The sequence below is a fragment of the Lactuca saligna genome, chromosome 5 (genome assembly GCF_052625555.1).
Source record: "Lactuca saligna cultivar CGN05327 chromosome 5, ASM5262555v1, whole genome shotgun sequence".
Taxonomy (NCBI): domain Eukaryota; kingdom Viridiplantae; phylum Streptophyta; class Magnoliopsida; order Asterales; family Asteraceae; genus Lactuca; species Lactuca saligna.
In genome coordinates this window covers 165,043,364-165,052,002 of record NC_136421.1, presented here as the reverse complement: position 1 = coordinate 165,052,002, position 8,639 = coordinate 165,043,364, and the positions used below count along the sequence as shown (strand labels likewise).

The following is an 8,639-nucleotide window of genomic DNA, read 5'->3' as shown; positions in this document are numbered from 1 at the left end:
ACAAGTGAGCATTTCACTAGGGTTTACTTACAAACGAGACACACTTTTAGAAAACTATAATAGGTATAGTTTTACGAGAACATCACGAACTTTAACGTACTAGAAACACTATTTCAAAGAGATACATTCATATACAATAACAAACGAACATTTTCATACGTAAATCTGTTTTATACTAAGTTTTGTGAGACCTATTGCATGTAACGTAGGCTTAGCGGTTCTAGAACCATCAATGATTGGTCCCCTCGAGCTAGCCTAAGAGCTAAGGAGAGGACTTACTTTGTTTTCTTTCCTACGCAAGTATGGTTCTGTCTCGGGTAGTTCGAGTAGTAGTAGCGAGCCTGTATATACATATATTCTATTTCATCAGGATAAACACCCGGCTGAAGCCTTGTTGCTTGCTTGTCTAGCTTTGCTGCTCGTGAAGAGCTAGATCTATAACATTCACACCTGGCTACTCTCTCTGTTGCGGATTTAGTACCCTCGCTTGAAACTGGGGCGCGTCTGGTGGTATCGTATATAAGATCACACGGCTGCTTGCTTTTAGGAGCGATCTGTTCATCCAACTCGAAATATCGTAAGTAAGAGAAGAAGAAGAATCTGACGCCCAAAATTCCCATGTCTTTCTTGGTTGGACCAACCGGCGAAATCCATCTTCCTTAATTGGAAGAGCAAGAACAAGTCTCTCCATTTTTTTAGGGGAGCAGAGCAGTCAAAGAATGAAACAGATCAAATGATTGTTCTAGAATGGCTATTTCTCACAATTGCTCCTTGTGATGCAGCGGAACCATGGCAATTAGGATCTCAAGACGCAGCAACACCTATGATGCAAGGAATAATAGACTTACATCACGATATCTTTTTCTTCCTCATTCTTATTTTGGTTTTCATCTCACGGATCTTGGTTCGCGCTTTATGGCATTTCCAAAAAGAAAAAAATCCAATCCCGCAAAGGATTGTTCATGGAACTACTATCGAGATTCTTCGGACCATATTTCCTAGTATCATCCCGATGTTCATTGCTATACCATCATTTGCTCTCTTATACTCAATGGACGAGGTAGTAGTAAATCCAGCCATTACTATCAAAGCTATTGGACATCAATGGTATCGGAGTGCGCCTCTTCACGAGGGTGATTTAAGTGCAACGAAATGCCTTAAGAATATGGTTCGTGAAGCATCTGGCTTACCGGTAATCTCCCATTCCCGCCGTCCAACGGATTTCCTTTCTCTGATAGAGGCTCGCTTCTTCAATTCAAGTTCAGCTTGCTGCTTTTCATTTTGATAGTCGTAGACTCGACAAGTCGCTCCGCTTATAGAATATAATGAAGCAAGCTAGCGACTCTCCTAGTAGCGAAGGAAAGGGGCATTCGGGAAGCGACTAGTCGCTTCTGGCGAAGCTTCTAGAAGGCCGACCACTACATAGAGAGATCCATATACCAGTCATGAGCGATAGCGAAGCCTAGAGAGGCGTCCCGGCCGGTTGTGACTCGTATGTCCAGCCAACGACTATCGATTCCTAACGAATCCATAGATTCTTCTACCATTCGACCAGATCTTCTAGATTGTATTCTCATTTTCCGGCCTCGAGCAACTTTACTAATAAGGGAAAAGCCCTTAACTTAATTGAATTCATATTATATTAGTATAATATAAAGCACTAGCGCCCAACCGGCTTTCCGCCCAAGAGCCTGCCCTGCGCCTCTCTAGGCTTCGCTATCGCTCATGACTGGTATATGGATCTCTCTATGTAGTGGTCGGCCTTCTAGAAGCTTCGCCAGAAGCGACTAGTCGCTTCCCGAATGCCCCTTTCCTTCGCTACTAGGAGAGTCGCTAGCTTGCTTCATTATATTCTATAAGCGGAGCGACTTGTCGAGTCTACGAAGCTTCGTAGTTGCTTCCCCCCCCCCCCCCCTTTTCTTTTGCCCCGCCATGCCACTAGATCCATAATGACCGGCGGGAGCCGGAATAAATTATTCTCAGAACTCTTAATTGATACGACATGCTATTTTTTCCATTCATTCCCTTTCAGGATCAGTCGTGGTCTTCCAAACTTTACCGATGGTATGGATGAATCCCTCGCTTCATCTAATGTGTAAAAGATCCTAGCCGCACTTAAAAGCCGAGTACTCTACCGTTGAGTTAGCAACCCAAATAGAAAACGGGTATGTAGATACAATCAGAATAAAACAAAATGATGAAATAAAAGCATTAAAGTACGAAATCAAAAAATATATAAAAAAAATTAGAATCTATTTGGAACATAAAAATGACTAAATCAGATGAAAAAATAAAAAAATTTCCGATAAAAAGTCACGTACATTCGAGTACACATTTCAAGTCCTGTATTATATACCAGAATCCCTTGGAGGGGGAGCATGGTGTTTGTGTATAGATCTATACGGGATTGACAACCCCAAGCCCTAACTATTAGCTACAGTACACCATTTGGGGTGACAAACGTCAGAACATTCCAACGCCTGAAGAACGTTGTGTATAGGCCGTCCAAGTCAATAGCATGGTTATAAAACTCACATGGAGTATTATAAACACATTAATTTACGGGGTTTTTCGGACGTCTTGGCGACGTTACACGTACATAAATTAACTATTTTAGGCATGCAAAACATTATTGTGTTACAGTTTTGGAACTTCTAAACTGCCACCCACATACGGAAAAACATCAATTTTCTAGAAACAAACTTTGGTCTTGATAGAAGGCTACATTTATACTAGTAGAAAATATGGGATTTTCTAGGAACAAACAAACAAAAACAAACCATTTCATTTTAAATTCATACCAACATTGTCATTTAATACTTATGAAACTCACCAGCTTAAATGCTGACCTACTCTTTCAAAACTACTTGTATGTCCTAGGGATTTAGTAATTACAGGTAACAAACAACTTTTGAAGAAGGGACGCTGCGGCGCTAGTTAATTTCATATTTTGGCATCATATTGTAATTGGTTTTGAACATGTACCTTTTAACAATGTAAACTTTCAATTATATATATGATGGTTATATTGCTTTCTTTACTATGTATTCAATTGATACGGTACTACATGAAGTCATCCGCCCCCGAACGTTTCCGCCATTCCGGTTTGGGGGTGTGATATAAACCCATGAGTTTACGGCCGTAAACTCATGGTACCTCCACCATTTTGTGTTTTGAAGCCTATATGTCCTAAAGAAGCATTCCTACTTCATGTCTTAGCCTTAGGAAGTGTTTAGGGCACAATTTCACTACTAAATGGAGTTTATGGTCCTTGGACCATTTTCCTTTGGGTTTACAGCCGTAAACCCATATGGTTTATGGTCTTTTGATGTTTTCAAGTACTAAGCTCATCAAGGAAGGGATCTAGGCTAGTTTCCAAGGCTTACAAGGGACTAGGGCACACTTTGGCACCATTTTTAGGGTTTACGGTCCAAGAACATCTTGGACCGTAAACACCTTTGATCTTGACTTTCTTGGGTGTTTTATTGATGTTTAGAAGTGTAACAAGTCTTATAATACTCTAGGATAGAAGTACTTACTAGGTAGAAGCTTGAAAAGGTGCTAAAAGTCCAAGAACACTAGTATGTTCTTGTTGAAACTTGAAGATCTACACTTTTGGAATGATTTCACGGATGGAAGTGTGTTAGATCACTAGATTAAGGTAGATATCAACTTATTAGGGCTAGAAACACTTACAAGTTGAAGATCAAGAAGGAAAATTCGGATGTTACTTGAGAGGATTTGAGTTCTAGCTTGAAATGGTGAACAAGTGTGAAAAATGGTTAAGTGTCATATATATAGACATTAGGGTTTACGGTCCAAATACCATTTGGGCCGTAAACTCCAAACTCTTGGAGTTTTTGGAACTTTATTGATGCACAATAAACCCTCGGGCATCCTCTCTCTTATTAACTTATGAAGCACTAACTTTAAAACATTCAAACTTATTCCAAAAAGCTTGAAAGTTAGCAGAAACTGTTCTGACTTCTATTAAATTGAATGGTTGTATAGAATAGAAATTTTGGGTTGTCATAAAATATATTCAAACCCATAAATAAAATACATTCAAACCCAACAGGTAATCGTTTGATTTATGGGTCAAAAACAAATCAAAACAACAGAATTCATAAAATCCACAAATAAAAAAACATAAAATATATACATTGAGATCACTATATATTTGCAGAAATAATATACATTAAAAAACATAAGAGATGGAAGACGGGATGGCTCCTATGAATGTCATCCCCCATAGATCTAAGAAGGTCGCTACATGGTTTCAAAAATTGAATCCCAAAAGGTCACCGGAGTCCTTGAATCCAAATACTTTTATTGTTGCTAATCTTGTTTCCAAAACCAAAATCTAGATCTGAACTTCGATGGCGATGAGTTGCAGGTGGCTAAAGGTGCAGTGGAGACGGTTGGAGGAGGGACATCGAGGAAGGGGAAGGGCAAAGGAAAGGGATAAGGGTTCTTGTTGGTGGGTTCCCTTTCGTTTCGTGCTCCTTTCAAATATCTTTAGAGACTCCGCCGATGGTGATTTCTTCTGATATTAGGGTTTGATGGTTGGGCAACATAATTTTATGCGATAGTGGGGAAGGAGACATAAAGAACAAGATGAAAGCGACCTTATACAATCTTCAATGGACCTCTATTTTTGTTTTATAGAGGTCAAAAATGCTCCAATCAACCACTAAAAGTGGTCTTTATTTTTGTGGGAAGAAATTTGACCTCTATATATATATATATATATATATATATATATATATATATATATATATATATATATATATATATATATATATATATATATATATATATATATATATATATAAAGGCCACTATTCATAACACCAAATCACTTTTTCCTTTTAAATGGTGTTATTTTACATGATTTTTAGTTTTTATAATTATTATTTATATTTTATAATATTAAAATATGTTTTAGTGTAATTTTTTAGTGTGTCGTTGGAGTTAAAACGAGTTTTGGTGCTACTTTTACACAAAAATGGTGTAATTTTTAGTGATAAGTTTGGAGTTGGTCTTAGGGAAAAATATGATAGGATGGTCCCAACATTTTATATACCAATTTCTTTAATAAATAAATAATTATTAAGCATTAAATTAGATAAAAAGAAAAAGGAAATATACATAGGCATACAGTCATTTTAAGTATGGTAGAGACCAAACGCGAAACAAAAACATAAAATAGGAGTGGTACAGATAAAAAAAAAAATAAGGGCCAAACATATAAATTACCCAAACCACAACTATTTGTGTAACTTACTCTACGTTAATTTGAGGAATTGCATCTTATTTTTAGAATGTGTACAATGCTCTAATACATGCCTTTACAAAATTTATTTGTTTTTGTTTAAAACATAAATGCTCTTCATTTACACCAAGGCACCTTAAAGCAAGAAATACATTTTAAAATCTTAATCAAATTTGGTCCCCTATGGTATACTATTTTTTTAGGACGGTTCGAAACACAATTTCATCACTTTAGAAACGATATACAGTGAGATAAATGACATAGTGAGAAATTCACCTGAATCGAAGAATCGGAAAAGCACAACAACACACTCCACTCTTTTCACCGATCAGAACCACGAACCGAGTAACACCAAACAATTATCAAATCTCAGTCAACAACCTAAATCCTTCAAGTTTAACCCAAAATCAAATGTAACGGTTGTATCCATTTTATGATTTTGAAATAGGTTTGATAAAAAAAAATATCGAGTAATTAAATAAAATGCATTATATAGGTGAAAGGTTAAATTAATAATAATAATAATAATAATAATAAATCAATTTATTTTATATAAATAAATTTTATTAGTTCAGGGTCCAATAAGTAATTTTTAGAAATTAGATATGTAAGACATTTTAGTGTTGGGGTAGATTCTGCCAGTATCGTGTAATCCGAGGACCAAAAGTGTCAAAACCCAAGAATGGGTTGTCTCTTTCCTGCAATCGACGTAGGCTCACTGCTGAGTCTCTTTCTCGTTTTTTGGCTCTTTAAATCGGATTTTTCAGAAAGCAACACCGATTATCACCTCTCAAGGAAACAACACTTTCGTTTAATTCACTCATCTTCTCCTTACAGTCAAAATGTAGAGATATTGTGGGTTAAAGGCAACCTCCGGTTGTGGGTTTTCAGGAAGGAGGGGCTGCCAAGCTCTCTGCTCTCTTTCTCCAACGAGTGGAGAGCATCAGGTCCCCGAAGAAGGTAGTGCGCAGCTGTAAGTCTCGATGTTCCGCATTAGATGAGCGAATGGGTTTATGATGTCGATGGGAGCTTACAATCTTTTTCCGACGTGAGTGAGAAGAGATTTTTCCGACATGTGGGTGTGTGTGTGTTTCATCTGCTCGCCTCTGCAAACTTTCTTCTTCGTCGGGGAAGAAGATAACCGCCAGCGCCGGAGCAGAAGGCGTCGTCGGACAGCACATCGCCTAAGAAGACATCAGCGTCCGTCTCGTGTTCTGCTTCTGGTATCGTCGTGCGTCGCTCACTGAAAACAGGTATACTCCTTCGGACTGTTCAGAGAAATAGGGTAACATTTTTAGATTGGGTTGGTGACATTTTGAATCAACCGAATTTGGGCTTGTATTTAGTGACATGGAATACTTTTGGAATGCGGATTTTGAAATTGGGCTTCCAGTTAAACTCAATCCATTTACGAAAACAATATTTAGGATTTGATTTTTGAGTTAAAAATAAGAGATAGTCATGTTTAATTGGAGATTATATAAATTAAATGGTTAAGTATGTTATATGGACATATGGATCAGTTTAAACCAAAATTAAGGTAATTTATAAATTAAAATAATTAAATAACATTTTGAATAATATATTGTACTTATGAAAAGATAATATAACATAGTTGGAAATAAATCCTAGAAGATTTTTAGAGACATGATTATTATTAATATGAGGGCTAAAATGGTTATTAATTAGAATATGTTATTTCAAAAATAACCAAAATTAAGTATTTAATAAATATTAGAATATAATACTTGAAATTTGAGCTAAATGGAGACTATTGTTGGGATGTAGGCGATCAGGGAGTTGGACAATTCATCTTAGCCACTCCAGTTGTTTTATTCTGCGTTTAGCTGTTTCAGGTAAGTTCTCAAGAACTTACTTATTATATGGACTATGTGATTTTATATGTTATCGTTACACCACTGGAGGTCCCAGTGTGGATAGGTGGTCAGGATGAGAATCTCGTGGTACCATTTGGAGTATGATTATATGTGTATGTTACATCGCTGAAGGTCCCAATGTGGGTAGGTGGTTAGGATGAGAATCTAGTGTTACCATGTGGAGTATGTATGCTAGCATTTATATGACAGGATGAGAATCAAGTGGTACCATTTGGAGCATATATGTTAGCATTTATGTGATAGGATGAGAATCTAGTGGTACCATATGGAGTATGTAAGCTAAGCATTTATGTGACAGAATGGGAATCAAGTGGTGCCATCCGGAGTATGTATGCTTGCATTTATGTGATAGGATGGCAATCTAGTAGTACCATATGGAGTATGTATGCTAGTTTTATGTGATAGAATGTAAGTAATATGTGACTTATTACTTGAAGCATGTGTTATTATATGTTATTATGTGTATTGCATATGGTATGTATAATTGGTGAGTGTCGTGATTACTCACTAAGCCATAGACTTACAATTGCTACTTTATGTTTTTAGTTGCAGGTTCTTCAGGTTTGGAGAACAAGGAGCTGATATGATTGGGATATCTGGACTTTTTCGAAGGGGCATGGCATCTAGTTATATGCTCTTTATTACATTATGGTTTTTAAAACATAATTTAGCTTTTGCAATTTTATTATGTTTATGTTAATACGACGTGAGATGATAACTTTATGATTTGCTAATGATTATGGATAAAACATTTTGGGAAAACTTATACTCTGATTTCAAATATATTGTGGTTGGATTTTGGGATGTTACATCAAACTTGTCAAAAGTCAATAGTCAACAAAATTCAACAGTCAACCAATTCAGTGGTCACCACAATGTGGACACCTCATAGCCACGACGTGGGCATGTTGGGACAAAACAGTCGACATGCAGGATACCACCACATCATGGGCCCTCCATGGTCATGACGTGGTTTTTGCCAAAAAGGCTATTTTCCTCATTAAGAACTTAATTTGTTACGTCTTTTGATCAAACTTTCTAAAAGGCTTTCTTGCTTTCAAATAGACCATAAAAATCCTTACTTTATGGATATGCATGTCCAATGCATGTCTCTCCCAAACCTAGGTCATAAAGGTAAGAAATGGAGTCAAAACTCCATACATGGCACCAATCAACCTAAAAGTCCATATCTGAAACATATGATCACCTAGGGACCTCAAGGACTGATAAAGTTGTCAGCTTTATCAAAACCATCCATTTATATTAACATATCATGAAGGAAACGAGCTCAAAACCTAGATCTACATTGGATGCGCCATCAAGGTGATAACTTGGAGACTTATAAAAGTCCAAAAGATGCACCAAGATATGTAGAAGAGTTTGCTAGTTGATCCCTTGCTCAACAAAGCCTTCCTTCAACCTTCAAATGACCAAAACATCATTAAAGAGCTCAAACGACAATAGGG

At 36.8% G+C, this 8,639-nt stretch overlaps 1 long non-coding RNA gene across 1 annotated transcript; it reads left to right on the top strand.

The window, feature by feature from the left end:
* Positions 1 to 6,057: 6,057 nt before the first annotated feature.
* On the top strand, positions 6,058 to 7,935 carry LOC144998019 (uncharacterized). Its single transcript, XR_013660060.1, has 3 exons — positions 6,058 to 6,528; positions 7,064 to 7,131; positions 7,720 to 7,935. It is a non-coding gene; the product is annotated as an uncharacterized LOC144998019 (long non-coding RNA).
* The last annotated feature ends 704 nt before the right edge of the window (positions 7,936 to 8,639 follow it).